Source organism: Giraffa tippelskirchi, chromosome X (genome assembly GCF_054371585.1).
Source record: "Giraffa tippelskirchi isolate mGirTip1 chromosome X, T2T-mGirTip1v1.2.pri, whole genome shotgun sequence".
Classification (NCBI taxonomy): Eukaryota; Metazoa; Chordata; class Mammalia; order Artiodactyla; family Giraffidae; genus Giraffa; species Giraffa tippelskirchi.
Genome location: NC_137289.1, coordinates 83,764,553 through 83,788,220, shown reverse-complemented (window position 1 = coordinate 83,788,220; position 23,668 = coordinate 83,764,553). Strand labels below are relative to the sequence as shown.

At 38.7% G+C, this 23,668-nt stretch overlaps 1 protein-coding gene across 1 annotated transcript in view; it reads left to right on the top strand.

Moving 5' to 3' along the window:
- MAGEE2 (MAGE family member E2) overlaps positions 1 to 23,668 on the top strand; it is a 47,432-nt gene that overhangs the window by 8,575 nt on the left and 15,189 nt on the right. The window contains exons 3-4 of the mRNA XM_081564390.1: positions 1,092 to 1,228; positions 1,361 to 1,468. The gene's annotated coding sequence lies outside the window, so the exon portion shown is untranslated. The remainder of the gene's footprint in view (positions 1 to 1,091; positions 1,229 to 1,360; positions 1,469 to 23,668) is intronic.

Genomic DNA, 23,668 nt, shown 5'->3' with positions numbered 1-23,668 from the left:
GTTAAATAGAGTGATATGGTAACTGGAAGTGCATACATGCACAAGTTTTCATCTGCCCAGCCAGTCTACGTCTTTTGGTTGATGCTTTTAATTCATTTACATTTAAGGTACTTAGCAATATGTATGATCCTATTACCATTTTCTAATTGTTTTGGGTTTATTTTGTGTAGGTCTTTTCCTTGTCTTCTGTTTCCTGCCTAGAGAAGTTCCGTTAGCATTTGTTGTAAAACCGGTTTGGTGATGATAAATTCTCTTAACTTTTGCTTGTCTAGAAAGCTTTTGATTTCTCCATCGAATCTGTTGAAAATCTTTCTGGGTAACATATTCCTGGTTGTAGTTTCTTCCCTTTCATCACTTTAAATAAATATATGGTGCCATTCCCTTCTGACTTGTAGAGCTTCTGTTTGAGAAATCAGTTGATAACCTGATGGGAGTTCCCTTGTATGTTATTTGTCATTTTTCTCTTGTTGCTTTTAATATTTAATCTTTGTTTTTAATTTTCATCATTTTGATTACTATGTGTCTCAGTGTGTTCCTCCTTGGGTTCATCCTGCTGGGGACTCTCTGCGTTTCCTGAACTTGGTTGACTATTTACTTCCCCATGTTAGGGAAGTTTCAGCTATTATCTCTTCAAATATTTTCTTGGGTCCTTTCTCTTTCTCTTCTTCTGAGACCCCTGTAATGTGAATGTTGCTGTGTTTAATGTTTTCCCAGAAGTCTCTTAGGCTGTCTTCATTTTTTTCATTCTTCTTTCTATATTCTATTCTGCATCAGTGATTCCCACTGTTCTGTCCTCCAGGTCACTTATCTGTTCTTCCTCAGTTATTCTGCTATTGAATCCTTCTAGTGTACTGTTCATCTCTGTTTATTCTTTAATTCTTCTACATCTTTGGTAAACATCTCTTGCATCTTCATTCTGTTTCCCAGATCCTGGATCATCTTCACTAATTATTCTGAATTCTTTTTCTGGAAGGGTGCATATCTCCACTTCATTTAGTTGTTTTCCTGGGGTTTTATCTTCTCCCTTCATCTAGGACATAACCCTCTCTTTTTCATCCTGATTAACTTTCTATAATGTGGTTTTCTTTTAGCCACTGTGGAATTCTGGTTTTTCTTGCTTCTTCTGTCTGCACACTGGTGGATGAGACTAAGAGGCTTGTATAAGCTTCCTGATAGGAAGAACTGGTGGTGGGAAAAACTGGATCTTGCTCTTATGGACAGGGCCTTGGTAAGTAAATATATAATTCAATTATCTGCTGATGGGTGGGGTTGCACTCCCTCCCTGTTAGTTGTTTGACCTGAGGCCACCCAGTCCTGGGGTCTATGGGCTCTATGGTAGGGTTAATGCTGACTCCAACAGGACTTATGCCAAGGAGCTCCTTCCAGGACTGCTACTGCCAGTGCCCCCTTTCCCATGACGAGGATCTACTGACCCACATCTCCATGAGAGACCCTCCAACACTAGCAGGTAGGTCTCATTCAGTCTCCTATGGGGTCACTGCTTCTTTCCTCTGGGCTTGGCGCACACAAGATTTTGTTTGTGCCCTCCACAGGTATAGTCTCTGTTTCCCCAGCCCTGTGGAAGTCCTGTTATTAAATCCCACTGGCCTTCAAAGTCAGATTCCCTGGGGATTCCCAGTCCCTTTGCCAGATCCCCAGGCTGGGAAGCCTAACATGGGGATCAAAACCTTCACAATAGTGGGAGAACTTCTTTGGTATTATTGTTCTCCAATTTGTGGGTTGCCCACCCAGTGGGTATGAAATTTGATTTTATCGATTTTATTGATTTTATTGTTAATGGCCCTCCTACCATCTCATTGCAGCTTCTTCTTTGTCTTGGATGTAGGGTATCTTTTTTGTTGATGGGTTCCAGCATCCTCTGCTCATGGTTGTTCAACAGCTAATTGTGATTTTTGTGTTCTGGGTTTCTATTTCTGTTCTGCACTGGCATTACAGGCTAGCTCAGTCATGTCCAACTCTTTGCAACTCTTTGGACTGTAGCCCACCAGGCTCCTCTGTTTGTGGGGTTTTTCAGGGAAGAATACTGAAGTGGATTGCCATTTCCTCCTCTAGGGGATCGTCCTCACCCAGGGATCAAACCCACATCCCCTATGTCTCCTGCATTGCAGGCAGATTTCTTTACCACTGAGTCATCAGGGATGCCTCTATTTCTGTTCTAATTTTCATTAATTTCTTCCTTTTGCTAACTGTGGTCTTAGTTTGTTCAAATTTCCTGAGGCATTTTTTAAATCCTTGCATTATTATATTGTTTTCTATTTCTCATCCAGTTTGGTTAATTATTCCTATATATATTAAGTGTTCCAATGTTGACTGTATTTATATTTATAATTGCTATATTCTCTTGATGAATGGACTACATTATCATTATATAGTGACTTTCTTTGTCTATTGTGACAGATGTTGAATGAAAATCTATTTTCTCTCTTTTAAGGATAGCCACTACTACTCCCTTTTGTTTACTTTTTACACATAATATATTTTTCTATCCCTTCACTTGCAGTCAGTGGGTGCCCTTAAATCTTATGTGAATTTCTTATAGGCTCTATATTGTTCAGTTCAGTTCAGTCGCTCAGTTGTGTCGGACTCTTTGCGACCCCATGAACTGCAGCACCCCAGGCTTCCCTGTCCAACACCAACTCACAGAGGTTGCACAAACTCATGTCCATCGAGTCGGTGATGCTGTCAAACCATCTCATCCTCTGTCATCCCCTTCTCCTCCTGACTTCAATCTGTCCCAGCATCAGGGTCTTTTCCAGTAAATCAGTTCTTTGCATCAAGTGGCCAAAGTATTGGAGCTTCAGCTTCATCATCAGTCCTTCCAATGAATATTCAGGACTGATTTCCTTTAGGATTGACTGGTTTGATATCCTTGCAGTCCAAGGGACTTTCAAGAGTCTTCTCCAACACCACAGTTCAAAAGCATCCATTCTTTGGCACTCAGCTTTCTTTATAGTCCAACTCTCACATCCACACATGACTACTGGAAAAACCATAGCCTTGACTAGATGGGCCTTTGTTGACAAAGTAATGTCTCTGCTTTTTAATAGGCTGTCTAGGTTGGTCATAGGTTTTCTTCCAAGGAGCAAGTGTCTTTTAATTTCATGGCTGCAGTCACCATCTGCAGTGATTTTGGAGCCCCCCAAAATAAAGTCTGTCACTGTTTCCACTGTTTCCCATCTATTTGCCATGAAGTGATGGGACCAGATGCCATGATCTTAGTTTTCTGAATGTCGAGTTTTAAGCCAACTTTTTCACTCTCCTCTTTCACTTTCATCAAGAGACTCTTCAGTTCCTGTTCACTTTCTGCCATAAGGGTGGTATCATCTGCCTATCTGAGGTTATTGATATTTCTCTTGGCAATCTTGACTCCAGTTTGTGCTTTATCCAGCCCAGAATTTCGCATGATGTACTCTGCATATAAGTTAAATAAGCAAGGTAACAAGATACAGCTTTGACGTACTCCTTTCCTAATTTGGAATCAGTCTGTTGTTCCATGTCCAGTTCTAACTGTTGCTTCTTGACCTGCATTCAGTTTTCCGAGGAGGCAGGTAAGGTGTCTGGTATTCCTATATTTTGAAGAATTTTCCACAGTTTGTTGTGATCCACACAGTCAAATGCTTTGGTGTACTCAATAAAGCAGAGGTAGATGTTTTTCTGGAACTCTCTTGCTTTTTCAGTGATCCAACGGATGTTGTTAGATCTTGTTTGTTTTTTTTTTTTTAAATCCATTCAGCTGTTCTATGACTTCTGATTGACGATCTTAATATATTACATTTAAAGTAATTATTGACAGATAAGTATTTATTATTGCCAATTTGTTCACTATTTTCTGAATGTTTTTTAGTTTGTTCTTTTTTTCCTCACTTATTATCTTCCATTTTTATTCATTAATTATTCCCATTGTATACATTGGTTTCTTTATCATTTGTGCATGCAGTAGAGGTTTTTATTTTTTACCGTGAAGCTTACAAAAAACATAGTTGAACTTTCTGCTTTAAACTAATAAGAACTTAATGTCAGTCATTTGAAAAAATATGATATATTTACACTTCTCCCACATTTTATGCTACTGATACGACCTTTCACTTCTTCTTATATTGTGTATCCATTAACAAATTATTATAGCTGCAGTTATTTTTATTACTTTTGCCTTTTAAATTTTATTCTAGAGTTCAGTGATTTATATACCACCATTACTATATTAGAGTGTTCTGAACTATGTATTTACCTTTACCACTGTTTCGTATTTTCATATGTTTGCATATTGTTTCTCAGATTCCTTTCAAGTTTAAGAAAGGAAAAAAAAAATCCTTTAGCATTTCTCATGAGTGAAATCTAATAGTAAGTCTCCCTCAGCTCTAGTTTTTATGGGAGTGCAGTTATCTTTACTTCATTTTTGAGTGAAAGCTTTTCATGGAATAGTATTACTAGTTAGCGTATTTTATATTTTCCTTTTAGCATTTTGAAAATACCATTTGACTTCTTCCTGTCCTGCAAGATTTTTTCAGAGAAATCCACTGATAGTTTTATGGGGGTTGTCTTGTATGTCACACATTGTATTTTTCTTACTGCTTCAAAATACTCTTTGTCTTAGATTTTTGTGATTATCATGTGCCTTTGGGAAATCTTTAGTTGGAAGTTGCTTGGGAATATTTGATCACATGAGTCTGGATGTCCATAGATTTAGGAAATATTCAGCCATTTTTTCCTTGACTGAGTTATTTGTCCCTTTCTCATTCTCTCCTTCTTCTTTGAATCCCATAAGGTATATATGTGCATGCTTGATATTGTCACATAGCTCCTGTGTGTTTTTTTTTCACTTTTTTTCATTGTTCCTCTAATTGCTTAATTTCAGTTCTTTTCTCTTCAGGTTTTCTGGTTAGTGTGCATGCCTGTGTGCTCAGTGGTGGACTGCAGTCCGCTAGGCTCCTCTTTGTCCATGGGATGTTTCAGGCAAGAATAATGGAATGGATTGCCATTTCCTCCTGCAGGGATTATTCCTGACCCAGGGATCAAACTGGCATATCCAGCATCTTTTGCATTGTTAGGCAGTTTCTTTCTTTTGTTTTACGTTGAGTGCTCACTTGTACTGCTTTTATGAAAAAGAAAATGTGTCCAATTGGGAGCTGGTGAATGAGGCAAGTAGTTTCATAAAGAATGACAAAGACAACAACAACATTTTCCTATTAATCATGGAGCTATGGCCAAAGTCAGAATGTGGGTGGCTGGAGATATAATATCTAGTACTTTACAGTCCTATGGCTCACAAAGAAAATTGAAACTCAAAATTGTACAAAATGCATTGAAAAAGTAGTATAGATGACAGTTTAGAAAAAAAGACAGTAGCAAATAAGCCTTGTATTAAATGACTGTCAAATTGCCTTTTGTATTTAGCTTAAAATAAAATATCACTGCTTGTTTATATGCCATTTATGATTTACAATTTAAAAAAAGCATTTCAAGCAGCCAAGCAAGACTGACTCTCAATTATTTTATAAAAGAATATTTCTGTTGTGTCTAAAGCATGCAGGAAAACTCCACATCTGGCCTTTACATAAATAATTGATGAATATTTCCTTTTCTGCACAACAGTATAGTTAAATTTGCAGCCTGCCCCTCCTTATGTACTCTGTCCCAGACAAACACCAATCTGTTTTTTTATCACTATAAGTTTGCTGGAAATCTCTGGGATTTCAAATACAAGCATACAGAATCATTACTGTGTTCTGCTTCATTCACTCAGTATAATAATTTTGAATACCAACTATGTTATTGAATGAATCAGTACTTCATTCCATTTTATTGCTGAGCACTATTCTGTTACATGGATGTCCACCTTTTGTTTTTCTCATTATCTATTGATGACCTTTGGACTGTTTACCCTTTCAAGTCATATGAATCAAACCACTATGAATATTCATGTATGTGCCTTTGCATGGACATATGTTTTCTTTTCTCTTGGGGTGAAATAGATGGGTTGTATGGTGGTAAGTGGGCTTCCCAGGTGGCGGCTCAGTGGGTAAAGAATCCACCTGCAATGCAGGAGACACAGGAGACTTCAATACTTTGATTCCTGGGTCTGGAAGATCCCCTGGAGGAGGGTACGGCAACCCACTCCAGTATTCTTGCCTAGTGAATCCCATGGACAAGTGGAGTCTGGCAGGCTATAGCCCATAGGGTTGCAAAGAATCAGACACAACTGAAGCAACGGGGTACACATGCATGCACATGGAGATAAGTATATGTTCCACTATTTAGAAATATTTCAAACACTATCAAAAGTGGTATTACAATTTTAGATTTCAACCAGCAGTCTGTGATCATTTTAATGGCTCCATATCATTGTTAAGGATTGGTATAGTAAAACTTTGTTATTTTTAGTCTTTTGAGTATGTTAATAGTGTCACTGAAGGAAAAAAATTTTATATTTTAAACAACTCAATTCATTGCATTTTCTTCAATACTTAGCACTTTTTTGGTCCTGTCTAAGACATCTTGACCTAAGCAAAGGTCACAGAGATATTCTCATATATTCTCTTTTAGAAGAATTATGCTTCCAGCTTTTACATTAATTTTAGATTCATCTTGAGTTATTTTTGCATATGGACTGATATTGGTTTGGTTGTTTCTTTTTTAGTTTCTTCAGTTGGTTGTAACACTATTTGTAGAAGGAAATTTAACTTACCTTATTGAATTCCTCTAACACCTTGCTCTAGAATGAACTGACCGTACTGTGTGGTTCTATTTATGCACTCTCATTTCTGTCTCTTCAGCACTGGTCTGTCCTTATGTCAATATCACACTGTCTGGATTACTGTGCTTTGATTAACCTAAGATGGAAGGGCAGCAAGAAAAGAACAAATACATCACTGTCTTGGTCCTTATCTCTTCTTAGAGAAACATAGGCAATGAAATCTGAACATATATAATCAAGTGTAGTAGAATTAGGGATGTGCTTGAAATCCATTTCTTCACGTGTCTGTGCATCCCATCAAACCATTTGCAACCCGCACAGTCCCCAACCTGTTTACACTCCAAAGCCAAAAGATTTGATTGTGGAAGCAGAGAGTGGGGAATTCTGGAGTTTGTTTTCTGTTTGATTGTTCCACAGTCAACCACTATCTGTGTACACCAAAATTTGCATTTCATATAGCTGTCGAATTTTATGGAATTATTCTTTTCATTTGTTTCCAGCATGTAAAAATGAAAAAGTAGCTCTGAGTGCCCAGTGTGTACAAAAACAGGTGCTGGGTCAGTTTTTGCCTATGGCTTGTAATTTGGTAACCCGAGATCAAAGTGTTCTATGCATAGTCCCAATAGCTTTGAACTCATTTTACAAGGCCAGGATCACCTTGATACAAAAGCCAGACAAAGGTATACAAAAAAATGAAAATTATAGGCCTACATCACTGATGAACATAGATGTAAAAATCCTCAACCAAATATCAGCAAATCAAATCCATGAATACATTAAAAAGATCAGACACCATGATCAAGTGGGATCATCTCAGGAATGTAAATATGGTTCAATATGTGCAAATGTATCAATATGGTACATTACATTAGCAAACTGAAGAATAAAAATCATATATTCATCTAAAAAGATTCAGAAAACAAGCTTCAGATGAAATTCAACATCCATTTATTATGAAAACTCTGAAGAAAGTAAGTATAGAGTGAACTTAGCTAAATACAATAAAGAGCATGTATGACAAACCCACAATTAACTTCATTTTCAATGGTGAAAAGCTGAAAGTTTTTCCTCTATCACCAGGAATAAGACAAAAATGCCCATTCTCAACATTCTTATTCAACATAGCATTGGAAATTCTAGCCACAGCAATCTGACAAAAAGAGAAATAAAAGGATCCTAAGTAGGAAAAGAAGTAAAACTATCACTTCTTGAAGATGACATGATACTATACACAGAAAATTCTAAATATGCCGACAAAAAAAAAAACTGTTAGAATTTAGCAAAGATTTCAATAAAATTGCAGGATATGAAATTAATATACAGAATTTTGTTGAATTTCTTTACACTAACCACAAGTTATCAGAAAGAGAAATTAAGAAAACAATCCCATTTACCACGTGCATTAAAAAATACCTAGGGACAAATCTAACAAGGTAAAAAACGTGTACTCTGAAAACTTTAAGACACTGATGAAAGCAATTGAAAACAACACAAACATATGGAAAGATTTACTCTGTTTATGGATTGGAAAATTTAATATTGTTAACACAGCCAAATGACCCAAGGCAATCAACAGACTCAATGCAATCCTATAAAATATCAATGTCGTTTTTCATAGAACTAAAACAAATAGTTTTAAAGTTTGTGCAGAAATATACTTTTTAGCTTCAGAATTTGTGTTTGGCCCCTCTTTATAATTATTTATCTCTTTATTGATTTCTCATTTTAAAATATACCGTTTTCAAGTTTCTATAGTTCTTTGTCCATATGTCCTTCTTTTAAATGGTTGATTAATATTCTATTATATATATATTACATCATCTTTATTATATAGTGTATATATATATATGTATATATACATATATTCTATTGTATACGTATATATTGTATACATGTATAGTATTCTATGTATATATGTATACATATTGTATACCTATATGTATATAGGTATACTATATATATTCTATTGTATTCATACATATATTGCATACATATATATACATATATACATCATCTTTACCTATTTATTCATTTATAGATGAGACTTTGATTTCTTCTGTATCTTGACTATTGTAAATAATGATGCAATGAACGTAAAGGTGAACATATCTTTTCTAATTAGTGTTCTTGTTTTCTTCTGGTAAATACACAGAAGAGGGATTGCTTAATCATATGGTTGTTCCATTTCTACTTTTTCTGGAGGAGTCTTTATAATGTTTTCCATAGTGTTTGCATCAATTTATGTTCTCACCAACAGTGTACAAAGTTCCCATTTTCACTGCGTCATTGCTAAAACTTGTTATCTGTTGTCTTTTTGATAATGGCCATTCTGACATGTCAGAGGTGATACCTCACTGTCGATTTGATTTGCATTTCCCTGATGACTACTGATACTGAGCATCTTTTCATTTTGCTGTTGTCTCTCTATGTATCTTCTTTTGAAAAAATATCTATTCAGGTCTCCTCAGTTTAGTTCAGTTGCTCAGTCGTGTCCAGCTCTTTGCAACCCCACAGAATGCAGCATGCCAGGCCTCTCTGTCCATCTCCAACTCCCGGAGTTTACTCAAACTCATGTCCATTGAGTCTGTGATGCCATCCAACCATCTCATCCTCTGTCGTCCCCTTCTCCTCCTGCCTTCAACCTTTGCCAGCATCAGGGCCTTTTCAAATGAGTCAGCTCTTTGCATCAGGTGGCCCAAGTATTGGAGTTTCAGCTTCAGCATCAGTCCTTCCAATGAATATTCAGGACTGATTTCCTTTAGGATGGACTGGTTGGATCTCCTTGCAGTCCAAGGGACTCTCAAGAGTCTTCTCCAACACCACAGTTCAAAAGCATCAATTCTTTGGCACTCAGCTTTCTTTATAGACCAACTCTCACATCCATACATGACTACTGGAAAAACCATAGCCTTGACTAGATGGACCTTTGTTGGCAAAATAATGTCTGTGCTTTTAACATGCTGTCTAGGTTGGTCATAACTTTCCTTCCAAGGAGTAAGCGTGTTTTAATTTCATGGCTGCAATCACCATTTGCAGTGATTTTGGAGCCCCCAAAAATAAAGTCAGCCCCTGTTTCCACTGTTTCCCCATCTATATGCCATGAAGTGATGTGACCAGATGCCATGATCTTAGTTTTCTGAATGTTGAGTTTTAAGCCAACTTTTTCTCTCTGCTCTTTCACTTTCATCAAGAGGCTCTTTAATTCTTCCTCACTTTCTGCTATAAGGGTGGTGTCATCTGCATATCTGAGGTTATTGATATTTCTCCCAGCAATCTTGATTCCAGCTTGTGCTTCATCCAGGCCAGCATTTCTCATGATGTACTCTGCATATAAGTTAAATAAGCAGGGTGACAGTATACAGCCTTGGCAAACTCCTTTCCCTATTTGGAACCAGTCTGTTGTTCCATGTCCAGGTCCTCTACCCATTTTTAAACTGGATTGTTTGATTTTTGATGTTGAGTTTTATGAAATCTTTTTTATGTTTTCCATATTAGCCACTATCAAATATACTGTTTGCAAATATTATCTACCATTCAGTAGGTGGCCTTTCTGAGTTTTTAAAAAATAATTTCCCATAGTGTGCAAAGGCTTTTTAATTTGATGTAGTCCCCCTTGTTTAATTTGCTTTTGTTTTATTTGCATGATGAGACATATACAAAAAATATTACCTAAACCATTGTAAAAGTGCATACTGCTTATGATTTCTTCTAGAACTTTTTTGGTTTCCTGTCTAACACTTAAGCCTTTAATACATTTTGAGTTTATATTTGTATATGGTATAAGAAAGCACTACATTTTGACAAACAGCACAAGTCTTTTAGATGAGGACAGTATCTAGATCTTTTAGATGAGGACTGTATCTTGATGGTGGCACTTCTTTCATGTAATATAGACTCAAGATGATAGAGCTGAAGGTTGAGAAGAAGGGCTTTCAGGGAGACCAGTCAAATTTTCAATAGAAACTATATACCTGTATGTATAATTTGGCATGTATAGGGATTTATTCCTAAAGAGTGGGAAGCATCTGTAAATATTCACATGAGGCAAGGGGAAGAGAAGGAAGAGGAGAGAACCTTGAGTGGACTCAAGGCTAGCCTGGGTTATAGTCAAGATATTAAAACCCAAAAGCCTAGAGCCAGTGATAGTTGGAAGTTGCTTATTGCAGTGAAGTCATGGGTCAAGAGGAAGATTCATCAGTTTCAGACAGAGCCCTGAATATATTGTCCATGAGATTATCAGCAATAGACACAGCAGTGGAACTACAGGGTGAAAGGAAATGGGACTACTTCACCCCTAACTGGGAAAGCTGCCCATTCATGATCCAGGGAACAGGAGGAAACCAGTTTGACCCCCTCCCTCCAATATAGTGAAGTCAAATAAGCCCAGTCTCATACCCCTGCTACCATTAAAGAGGGGAGCAAGGGTAAGACAGAATCTGAAAGACCAAGAACTTAACACAAGATAAAATGTTTCATTATTATGGCCCTTTGAAATTGCTGTGGTCCATATAAACCAAAACCAAAACCTAAATCAGATCCAACCAAACAAGGAAGAAACTGAATGATTTCACATGTGTTTACTGATTCTTTGACAATCTCCTCAAAGGGTACAGTCTAATCCCCCACTCTGAGTGTGAGCTAGTCTTAGTGACTTGCTTTCAATAAATACAAAGAAGCAGAGGTTCCAGTGTATCACTTCCAAGAGTAGGTCATATATGGCATTGAGGCTTCTGTCTTGGTCAGTCTCTCACTTGGATGACTTGCATCGGGCAAAACCATGTACTGTATTGAGAGGACACTTGAGTAACCTAAGGTGAGGCCACATGGCAAGGAACTGAGACCTCCTGCTTATACCATACGGGTAAATCATCTTAGAGGTGCATTGATCAGCTCCAGTCGAGTCTTCAGATGACTGCAGCCCTGGCCAACATCCTGAATGCAATTTCATCAATACCCTAAGCTAGAACCACTGGTCAACTAGGCTGCTCCTGAGTCGATGCCCCACAGAAACTGTGGGAATATATATATGTTCTCTCTCACACACACACATATATATGTGTATATATATATAATAATTTGTTGATTTGAGCTGCTACATTTTGAGGCACTTTATTATGAAGCAATGGATAACTAATGCAAATACCAAAATGCTTATTTGTAGTATGAACAACATCATTTGCTTAAGATCTTGTACATGTCAATACACTAGAAGCAACCAGGCTTCCTTTAAAAAGCAATAATCCAAAAAAAAATATCCAGAATAGGTGTGGAGAAATGAACTCCATGAACTTTGAGGTTCTGAAGAAGGAAGACAGTATCACCATCATTTCTGTATTTCTCACTGTGCCTAGCAAAAGATAGTATGTCCCTTAGTTTCTAATAAATGTTCCTTGGCTAGAAGAGAATTATGGTAGCCTAGAATTGGCCTGATGGCTCAGATGGTAAAGAATCTGCCTGTTATGCAGGAGACCCAGGTTGGATCCCTGGGTCAGGGAGATCCCTTGGAGAAAGAAATGGCTACCCACTCCAGTATTCTTGCCTGGAGAATTCTATGGACAGAAGAGCCTGGTGGGCTATAGTCCATGGGGTTGCAAAGAGTCGGACATGATTGAGCAACCAACACAGAATTGTAAGGGAGCCTTGAGTTTATGGGCTTCAAACTTACTTTTTGTAACCTACAATAAAAATTAGTTCCAGAAATGTGAGGTGACTCTCCCAAGATCAGGCAACTGATTAGAAATATACCAGGAATAGAATTTTGATCCCCTGGCACCTAGTTCACCAGGCTTACACTCTCAATGCATGTTTCCATATTAGAGGATTCTGGGGATGGTTGTGAATGTTTGGGAAGGGTTAGGGGGAAAGAGTGAAGAGCATACTTTAAAGAGAGGAAAATGTGGAAATCCCTGTGACCCCTCACTTCTCTTCTATATTTTTCAACATCTGTATAAAATTGAGGGCAGGGAAAGCTCACACAAAACCGTTGAATGTTCTGTGCTGAGGAGGACTCACTCCCCACAGGTCCTTCTTTCACTGTACTTGGCTGTGTCTTCACTTCATCACAAGGGACTGGAGCAGGGATGTGATACTGTATCAAAGTCAACCACATATAGGCTGGACATCAGGAAGGGTGGCAGCCCGTGAAGGAGAGCTACACATAACACTGTCACACCACAAGTCCTTTGACAGTGGCAATTTCACCCAGTGAAAATCCTCTTCTTGGGGAAATGTGAGTACAAGTCTCACTTAGATAGGCTGGCTTCTTGGGCTAAGGCTGTATCCCAAGAGACGGTGACCATTTTCTCTGGTTCTCTTGGTGCCTGTTGAACAACCAAGACTTGGAGACACCAAAAGGGAATGATAGTAAGGAAATAGATACTGGGAATGCAGCTACAGGGAAGACTGCCACAGTGGGAGAGAGTGGAGTTATGTTGGGGGACAGCAAGAATCTCTTCATTGCCCTCAAACCACTGTTTCTAATCCCTAGTTTGAGCTATGGCCTCTCAGTTCTAGATACCTAGGAGATGTGTCCCAAGGCAAGGATTTGGGGGGACAGGTTAGTTGTCATTATTTAACAGTTAGGGGAGGTCATAGTGTGTCTTTTTAGTGATGGCTGACCACTTGCATCCCTTGCATCCCTAGATGTGCAGAGGGGAAGAAATGAGGCCCATCCACAAGCACCTGGGAAATAAACAGCCCTATGGATACGACAGCATATTTTGCTTACAACTGATGCCTTTGGATTCTGGAACCTAGGTCCAGAAATGGAGGGTGCATCTGTCTGTCCATCTGCAGTAGCCTGATACCCATGTTTCTTGGTCACCCAGGGATTTAGGTAGAGTTTATATTCATATTTTAGGACTTATGCCTTCTGAGCTCCTCTAACTTCCAGGTCCCCTCCCTGCCAACTTAAATTTCCAGGTGCTTTTTCAGACCAAAACTATATTCTCTGTCATCTTTAGCTTTGGTGGTAAGATTGTCTGTCATTTCCCTCCACAGTAGCTGTGGAAATTGGTGGGCACTCTACAATAAGAAGGGCTTCCCTGGTGGCTCAGATGATAAAGAATCTGCCTGCAGTGCAGGAGACCCGGGTTTGATCTCATTCCACCTTTATCCTTCTCTCCAGATACCCAGCTGAGCACTGCAGAGTGCCTTGGTCATGCCTTCTCTTTCCGCTTGTCACCATTTCCCTGGTCGACATGGTCGACATGAAATGTCCTAACTTTGAACCCAGCTTGTGAGATTCCCCCAATCCTTTACATTCTTGACACAGTTACTAAAGAAATCCTTGTAAGACTTTCCAATCCTTTCCACACATTATTCAAGTTCATTACAGGCCCTCTGATTTCCCACCACCTTTTGATTTGCATGTCAATTCTGACCACAGTCACCATTTTCTCCTCCTGTACTTTAAACCTTTCTCATTAAAGCCATGTAACCTTTTCCCACAGTCAGAGGGAGGGGCACCAGGACCCTTCAGGAAAGTGCATGAGGGATACCTCTCTCCCATCATGTCCCCTGATGCCCAGGTGTGAGCTCACTCTCCCCATGGTTTGCTTCCTAGGAAATTCCAGGTACATAGTAAGTGCTCTTATTGCTGCCCGGCCCTCTTGCTAGACAGAGCCTTGGTATGGTGATCATGAGTCCAGAGATCCACTCACAGTTTTACCAGTAACCCAGCTTCTGACTTTGGAGACATCATTTCCTCACTCTGGATGTCCTAGATTCCCCACCTGCTTACTGATGGGGGTCTCTTAGACACATGCAAATTAGTATCATGCTCCCCTTGGTTATCTCTGCATATCATTTCAAGCTACTGCACAAGGAAAGGACTATTTACAATGAAAATCTCAGTAATAGACAAGGAGGTGTTTGTCTCTGTCCTTTCTTCCTCTGTTCCTTTTTGTTACTCTCTCTGTTAGGGGCATCAATCCCCTCTCATCAGTTAGGTGAGACTTTCCCATCTTGGCTCACAAGTCCTGCGGAATTCCCTGTAAAGTCAGGTGCTCTCTTCTTTGCTCAAATTGGCGCTGCCCTAATACTCAAAACACTTGCTATTTACCTGGTTTACATTAAAAGCCAGGAGAGCAGTGTTCTTATCCCAAAAGGGACTGTGGCCCTGGGCAGGTTGCTTCCCCTCTCTGATTCATCTATTTGTAAAATGAAGAATTTGACCATTTTGGTCTCCAAGTGGAAGCTGACTGAGATCATAAAGAGAGCTCTGGCATGGTCACCAAAAGCCCTGAATGCCACTCACAGCTCTGCCATTAGCCTAGCATGTGATGTAGTTCCAGTCCCTTCCCACTTGTGAACCTCAGTTTCCCATATAAACAGCTGTTACTGATAACTGAGAGCTCCTGAACTTCTGCAAATAAAGACTTGGGCCCTGAACCTGCCTGTGTCTTCCCAAAATCAATACTCCAAGATGCTGAGCATATGTAACATTTTCTTAACCTCCAGATTACTCCTTGGAAATGTCTCTAGTATAAAGAGTCTTTTCCCTTGTGTTCAAAGCTTTCCTTTCCCTGGTAAGCCTTCAGCTCCCTCTGCTTTGGGCCCTAAATGCCTGTATTTATGGGCTTTTAATGACAGGCCATCAATTAGAGTATTTTCCTCTTCAGTCTTGGCCCTCTCCCCACGTTGTGCCCCTCCTACATCAGGTCCCCTCTTATTTTAACTTAGTGAGGGGAGCTTCAGGCTGCATCACCATAGCAACAAGAAGCTAGGGCCAATTAAGCCATGACTGAATCATTGGACACCTAAGCTGATTACAGAGTCCAGAAAACTGGATGGAAGAAAGAAGCTAACAGGAAGGAAAATAAAGCAGGTCTTAGCTGGAGAGAAGTGGGCAGCTGAGTAGCTAAGGGCTACAAACCATACCCCATCTCAAGTCCCTGGGGACCATGGGCCTGGGTGTGGACAACATCTGGCCCTCTCAACCACCAGGCCAGAAGGTGGGGCAACCCGGTCCCCTCCCCTGCACAGGAAAGTAATTTTTGATACCTCCCTGTTGGCATATCCCAAACACAGGGATCTGGCTCTGGATCTTTTAATAAAATTCAGAGTAACAGGCAGGGTCACTTACTGAGTTCACCCTGAGTCCTAGTCTTGTGGTGCTTTCCTTATCCTCCAAAGACTCTGAGGAAAAAGCCTCTTTCTGTTTGAGGCTCCCTTTTTCCCAAAGAAAGCCCCTGCTGCTCTAGCCTCCTTTTATGGGTCTTTAATCACAAAGGGCTATCAGTCTAATTAGGATATTCACATTACAATTCTTCTTCCCTCCCCCATGTGTCTGGCAACTTCCCTTTCTAGTTCCCTTTCTATTTTATCTAGGGAGGAAAACTCTTGGCAGGATTGCCATAGCAACCAAGCCACCAGGCCTATTAGGCCATTGAGGATCTGGACACTGAGACTCAAAGCTGATTGATTATAGGTCTTGAAACTTGAAGGCAGAGTAAGACTGTTGGAATGAAAATAAAGAGACTCTTGGCTGGAGAGAAAGGGCAGATGAGATCTTCAGGGCTTCAGTCTACCCTCCACCCCTAAATTCATTCTCCTCCTTGAATTCTTTTTTTTTTCCTACCCTCTGAATTCTTTAAGGAAGGAGAAGGAGGGAGGCAGGAGAGAGAGGGGACTGGCTCCAAGGATGAAAACAATGAAAACTTGGATTTGGACATAAGAGTTTATGCCTTTAGACTAACCCTTGCCATGGCCCCCAACCCACACCCATAGCATGCCCTCCCCACTGGGTATCCTCACTTCCTAAGAAGTTACTTGGCACACAGTAGGTACTCATAGGTCTTGCTGCACAGCAATCCCACTAGACAGAGCCCTAGAAGATAGAGCACAGTGAGAACACCTTATAACGTGGACTAGTGAAGACTCCTAACTCAGTGAATTTTTCTGGGCTCTGACACTAATGAAAAACCCATGCTATCTGATGTAACCTCCCTGTTCACAGTCTGGTTCCTCTTCCTTTTTGGTTATGACAGTGTTACCCTTTGTTGGGCAGTGGGGAGGCAGTGAGGGTGGCATTAAGCTGTTAATCACCAAAGGCTCTAATAGTATTAGGTCATTGTTACCTGCAAGAAATCCCTCATCCCTCTCAATATCCCCCTCTACATTCACAAGTTCTCACTCATTTTCACCGAGAGAGCAGAGCTTCTGGTGGCATCGCCATAGAAACCAGAAGCCAGACAGAGTAGGAGGGTGAGAAGCAGTCACTTGACACCAACCTTAGTGTAGTGTCTGTTGGAGAGGGGTTGACTTTGGGGAGGAAAATACATTAACCATTAACTGGAGAAAAGTAAGCCACTAGGCTTCTGAGTGGCCCAACAAACTTCCAGCTCATCCTTCATCCTTGTGCCAGCTTTGTTCCCTGTGGGGGACCAAGGCCTGTGTTTGGACCAGAATATGCATCTTCTGCCCTAGCCTCTGTTGAGAGTACCAGGGAGTACTTCCACCCTTACCTCACCTTGTTGCCAAACAAACATTCATGAGTGAATATGAGTTCCACATGTGCATTCCCATGACTGCACTTCCTGTGCCTAGAACAGTTTCAGTGATATGGTAGGGGTTTTTGATGCAAACTCATATACTTCTCCAGTCTACTCACTCCATCTTAGACATTGCAGTTCACATCTTATCCCCCTTCTTCAAACTTCAATCCACTACTGAAACAGCTACAGTCTGGGTTGATAACATTAAGAACCATGGAAGGAAAGATCTCACAAAATTTTCCACCTACCTGCATTTGAGACTATATGCTCTGCCTTCCCTCTTGTCACTACGGATGAACTGTCCACACACTTATCAAAACCCTGCAGTTGGGCGGTGCTTTCTACCCCTTTTGGTGAGTAAATGGATGGCCTCAGCAATGCTCACACTGCTCTCACCCACATGACCAATTTGCCCTTCTTGGGTGGATGATTCCCACAAGGACATAAACATTCTGCAAAGTTCCCCATCTTAAAAAACAAAACAAGAATGAAAGAAACAAAAGCACCACCTTAACTGTACAATGCCCTCCATCTACAGAATTATCATCTATTTTCCCTTTACAGCAAAGCTCCTATAAAATGTCATTATTTATTTTTGATATCTCTACTTCCTCTATTCCCATTTTCTCTTGAACCATCTCAATCGATCTTTTGTTCCCACCAATCCAATGAACTAGCTCTTCTCAAGTTCCCCAAAGATGTGCACATTGCTAAATCTAGTGATCATATCTCAGTACTGATATTACTTAACTGATCAGTAGCATTTGGCACTGTTGATCACTTCTTCCTCCCTTCAATACTTTCTTCACTTGGTTCACAGGATATTTCTGTCCCTTGGTTGTCATTCTGCCTCAGGGTCTGCTACTTTTCAGTGTTCTGGTGAGTCTCTCAATGACTCCTTGACCTCTCTGCATTAAAGTGCTCTAGATTTTGACTCTCCGATTTCTTCTCTTCCCTACCTATGCTCACTTCCTGCAGAATCATACACAGTTCCATCACTTTGATCCCACCCACAAATAGAAGAATCACACATTAATATTTCAAGTCCAGTCTTATCCCTAAAATTCAGGCTCGTATATTGAATTGACTACTCAACATTGCCTCTTGGATATCTAATCAAGAGTTTCAACAAAGAGGTACTTAAACAAGTGAGAAATAGAGAGTTGTATTCCCTTGCAGTGTTTACTGGCTTAAGAACTGACCCTCTCACATCCTGTTGGTAGAAATGCAAATTGATATGAACTGCTCTGGGGTTGCTCTAGAAAATATGTACTCCCACCTGAAAACTTGGCATATGTTCTGGCCCTGAAGATATGAGTCAAGGAAATGGTTCTAAAGGTGATAATTTTTCACAAAAACAAAGTTTTCACTCCCATCCTGTTTACCACAGTGATGACCAACAAAATTATTGAGACATACCACAAGACAGAAATGACAAGATGCCTATAAAATGTGAGTATATACCTCCATTTAAAAGATTGTAGTAGCACATAAAATGAAGTGAAGTGATGCTCAAGCTGTACTAAAGGTGAATAAAGCTGTGTACAAATTTATGCTTAGTATGGGTCCATTTTCCCTGATATTTTGTTATGAAATCCATCAAACTTCCAGAAATGCCTACCAGGTTGTACAGTGAAAATCCATATGATCACCACTCAGAGACTATGCATTAGCAGTTTTCTACCCTTCCTTAATCACACGTGTATCTGTCCATCCATTATTTATCCAGCAATTCATGTTTTATTCTGGATGCATTTTAAAGTGAGCTAAGGCAATGGCACCCCACTCCAGTACTCTTGCCTGGAAAATCCCATGGATGGAGGAGCCTGTTAGGCTGCGGTCCATGGGGTTGCTAAGAGTTGGACATGACTGAGCGACTTCACTTTCACTTTTCACTTTCATGCATTGGAGAAGGAAATGGCAATGCACTCCAGTGTTCTTGCCTGAAGGAGCTCAGGGGCGGGGGAGCCTGGTGGGCTGCTATGGGGTCGCACAGAGTCGGACACGACTGAAGGGACTTAGCAGCAGCAGCAAAAGAAACTAAAGAGCCTCTTGATGAAGATGAAAGAGGAGACTGAAAAAGTTCACTTGAAACTCAGCATTCAAAAAACGAAGATCATGGTATCCAGTCCCATCACTTTATGGCAAATAGATGGGGAAAAGGTGGAAACAGTGACAAATTTTATTTTCTTGGGCTCCAAAATCACTGTAGATGGTGACTATGGCCATGAAATTAAAGGACACTTGATTCTTGAAAGAAAATCAATGACAAGCCTAGACAACATATTAAAAAGCAGACACATTACTTGGCCAAAAAATGTCCATATAGTCAAAGCTATGGTTTCTCCAGTTGTCATGTATGGATGTGAGAGTTGCACTGTAAAGAAAGCTGAGCACTGAAGAATTGGTCCTGGAGAAGACTCATGAGGGTCCCTTGAACAGCAAGGAGATCAAACCAGTCAATCCTAAAGGAAATCAACCCTGAATATCATTGGAAGGACTGATGATGAAACTGAAGCTCCAATGCTTTGGCCACCTGATGCAAAGAGCCTACTCATTGGAAAAGACCCCGATGCTGGGAATGTTGAGGGCAAGAGAAGGGGGCAAGAGAGGATGAGATGGTTGGATGGCATCACTGATTCAATGGACATGAGTTTAAGCAAACTCAACGAGATGGTTAAAGACAAGGAAGCCTAACATGCTTTAGTTCATGGGGTTGCAAGGAGTTGGACACAAGTTAGTGACTGGACGACAACAACAAAGTAGGGCAAGAGAATAAAAAAGGAGGAGTGAGAAAAACAAGAAAGATACATAAATAAATAATAAAATGGCAGACCTAACCCAAAATAGTCAATAATTACATTTAATATAAATAGTCTAAATAGGCCAATTAAAAGAAAGAGATTGAGAGGGTGAAAAAGGGAACGTGACTCACCTGTATTCTGTGTACAAGAAATTCACTTACAATATAATTGTGTAGGCATATTGAAGTGAACAAATGTAAAAAGACATACAATGCAAACATTGATCAAAATTAAGCAGAGTGCCAACATCAATCAGAGATAAAGTAGATGTTAGAGCAAAGGAAATTACCAAGAACAGAGGGACACAGCATAATAATAAAAGGATCGATCAACCAAGAAGACATTGGAATCCTAAAGATCCATGTATCAAACAACAGCACCAAATATATGAAGTAAAAGCTGATAGAAAGGAGAAATAGGAAAATCATTAATCATAATTGGATTTTTCAACTGTGCTTTCTCAGTAATGATGGAACAACTCGACAAAATCAGCAAGAATATAGAAGAATGCAATAATATCATCAGCCAACAGGATCTAATTGACCTTTACAGAGCACTTCAGTCAAAAACAGCAGAATACACATTCTTTTCAAGTGTCCATGGAAAATTGATGAGGACAGACCATAACCTGGGTCATAAAAAAGACTTCAACAAATTTAAAATAATTAAAACCATGAAGAGTTCTTTCTAATAAAGGATTAAACAACAAATCAATAATACAAAAAGGAAAAATTTCTAACGTTTGGAAATTAAAAAAAATACAGAATTTGAAGGAATCCATAAGTCCAATAGGAAATCTCTAAGAAAAAAATGTTTTTCAAACACATGTGAACATGTATATATACATGAAAATATAACCTATCAAAATTTGTAGGTTGAAGCTAATGTAGTGCTTAGAGAAAAATTTATAGGACTAAATGCTTATATCAGAAAAGAGGAAAGATCTCAAATCAATAATCTAAATTCCTACTTCATGAAATTATAAAAATGAATCTTAAACAAGTAGAAGTTGGAGAATAGTAAAATAAGAGCATAAATTTATTAAATTGAAAATGAGAGAATCAGTGAAGTTGGTTCTTTAAAGTAAACCAATATTTTCCACATCAGCAGGGAAGAAATGAATACATATGCTAATTTACGTATATAGCCTTCCTCCTTATGTATAGAATACAGTGCCATGATTCACATCTATTGATGCAGTGGAAAATACTTTTGACACTTTATACGTGTTTATCACCTTAATATGTTTTATATCAGTTGTTTATTGTTAGTCAAGGGTAGCATTGTGGAGTAATCTTTTTTATCTGCTTTGCCTACTTCACATAATTGATATGGTGTTCAGATTGGACAATAAAAAACTATGCAAAACTTTAAAGTAAAATAAGTCAATAAAATTGGTAAATGTATATCAAGATTGACAAAGATAAAAAGACAAAAGCCACCAATATCAGAAATGAAAATGTGAATAACACTACAGATTTTGCATCTATGGACAACTTTGCACCCATAAATTTGATAAATTAAAAAAATGTATCAATTCTTCAAACCCCACAAAATACCACATCTCATTCAAGATAAAATAGATGACTGCAATGGTTTTATATAATTACATTTATTGAATTTGTAATTAAAGTGCTCCTCGAAAGAAAACATCATGTCTAGTTGGCTTCACTGGAGAATTTTATGAAACATTTAAAGAAGAACTAATACAAATTTTATACAATTTTTTTCCAGAAAATAGAAGAGAACAATTCCTAACTTATTTTATGAGACCTTAACACCAAAACTAGATAAAGACAGTGAGAGAAAACTGTAGACCAACATTTCTCATGAACTTGGATGCAAAAATATTCTGCAAAATATTAGCAAATCAATTTCGCCAGAGTATAAAAATAATTATATACCATGAGCAAGTGGGATTTTTCCAGGTACGGCAAAACTGGTTCAGTACTGGTTGAAAACCACTATAATCCAACATCTGCTACTGCTGCTGCTGCTAAGTCGCTTCAGTCGTGTTCAACTCTGTGTGACCCCATGGACGGCAGCTCACCAGGCTCTGCCATCCCTAGGATTCTCCAGGCAAGAATACTGGAGTGGGTTGCCATTTCCTTCTCCAGTGCATGAAAGGGAAAAGTGAAAGTGAAGTTGCTTAGTCGTGTCCGACTCTTAGCGACCCCAAGGACTACAGCCTACCAGGCTCCTCCGTCCATGGGATTTTCCAGGCAAGAGTACTGGAGTGGGGTGCCATTGCCTTCTCCGAATCCAACATCAACAGACTAAAAAAGAAAAATCACATGATCACAGGACAAGTATTTGACAAAATCCAACACTCACTCATGATATAAGCTCTCAAAAAACTAGGTGTAGAGTGGAATTTCCTTAACTTACTAAAGAATATTTGCAAAACACCTACAGTTAACATTGTACCTAATGTTGAAAGACTGAGGATTTCCCCCTAGGATTGGACACAAGGAAGGGATGTTCACTCTCACCATTCTTATTGAACATAATACTGAAATTTCTAGTGACAACAAAAATAAAAAAATATAAATAATAAAAATGTTTATTGAAAAATGAAGAATAATTTCCTTAAACTATTGAGTTAGGCAATGTCACAGCATACAAGATAAACATATGAAAATCTATTGTATTTCTATATATTAACAATAAACATATGGATATTAAAATTAAAAATACAATAGCATTTAAAATTGCTTTCCAAAAAATCCCACAAAATACTTAGGTGTGAATCTAACCTTTCCAAAGTACAAGACTTTGTTGCTGAAAATTGCACAATACTGATGAAAGAAATCAAAGAAGGCAAATAACACTAGTGATGTATCATATTGCAGGATTGGAAGACTCACTATTGTATAAAGACACCAATTTTCCTCAAAATGATCTATAGGTTAATGCAATTTCAATCAAAATCTCAGTAAGTTTTTAGATAAGCTTATTTTAAAATTGTCACTATTTGCAGATTACATGGTACTTACATACATAGAAAATCCTAAAGATGCCACCAGAAAACCTCTATGGTTCATCAATGAATTGGGTAAAGTTGTAGGATACAAAATTAACATACAGAAATCTGTTGCATTTCTATACACTAACAATGAACTGTCAGAATGATAAATTAAGGAAGCAATCTCATTTATCATCACATCAAAAATAATAAAATACCTAGGAATAAATGTACCAAAGGAGGTAAAGACCTGCTTTCAGAAAACTATAAGATACTGATGAAAGAAACTGAAGTCAACACAAGGAGATGGAAGGATATACAGTGTTCTTGGATTGGAAGAATTAATATTGTTAAAATGACCTTTCTACCCAAGACACTTTGCAGATTCAATGCAATCCCTATGAAAATACCTATGGCATTTTTCACAGAACTAGAACAAATAATTTTAAAATTTCTATGGAAACACAAAAGACCCCCAAATATCCCAAACAATCTTGAGAAAGAGCAGAACTAGAAGAATCATGCTTCCTGACTTCAGGCTATACAGGAAAGCTACAGTAATCAAAACTGTATTGTACTGGCACAAAAACAGATAAATAGATCAGTGAAATAGAAGAGAGCCCAAAATAAACCCACACACTTATGGTTAATTAATTTATGACAAAGGAAGCAAGGATATACAATGGAG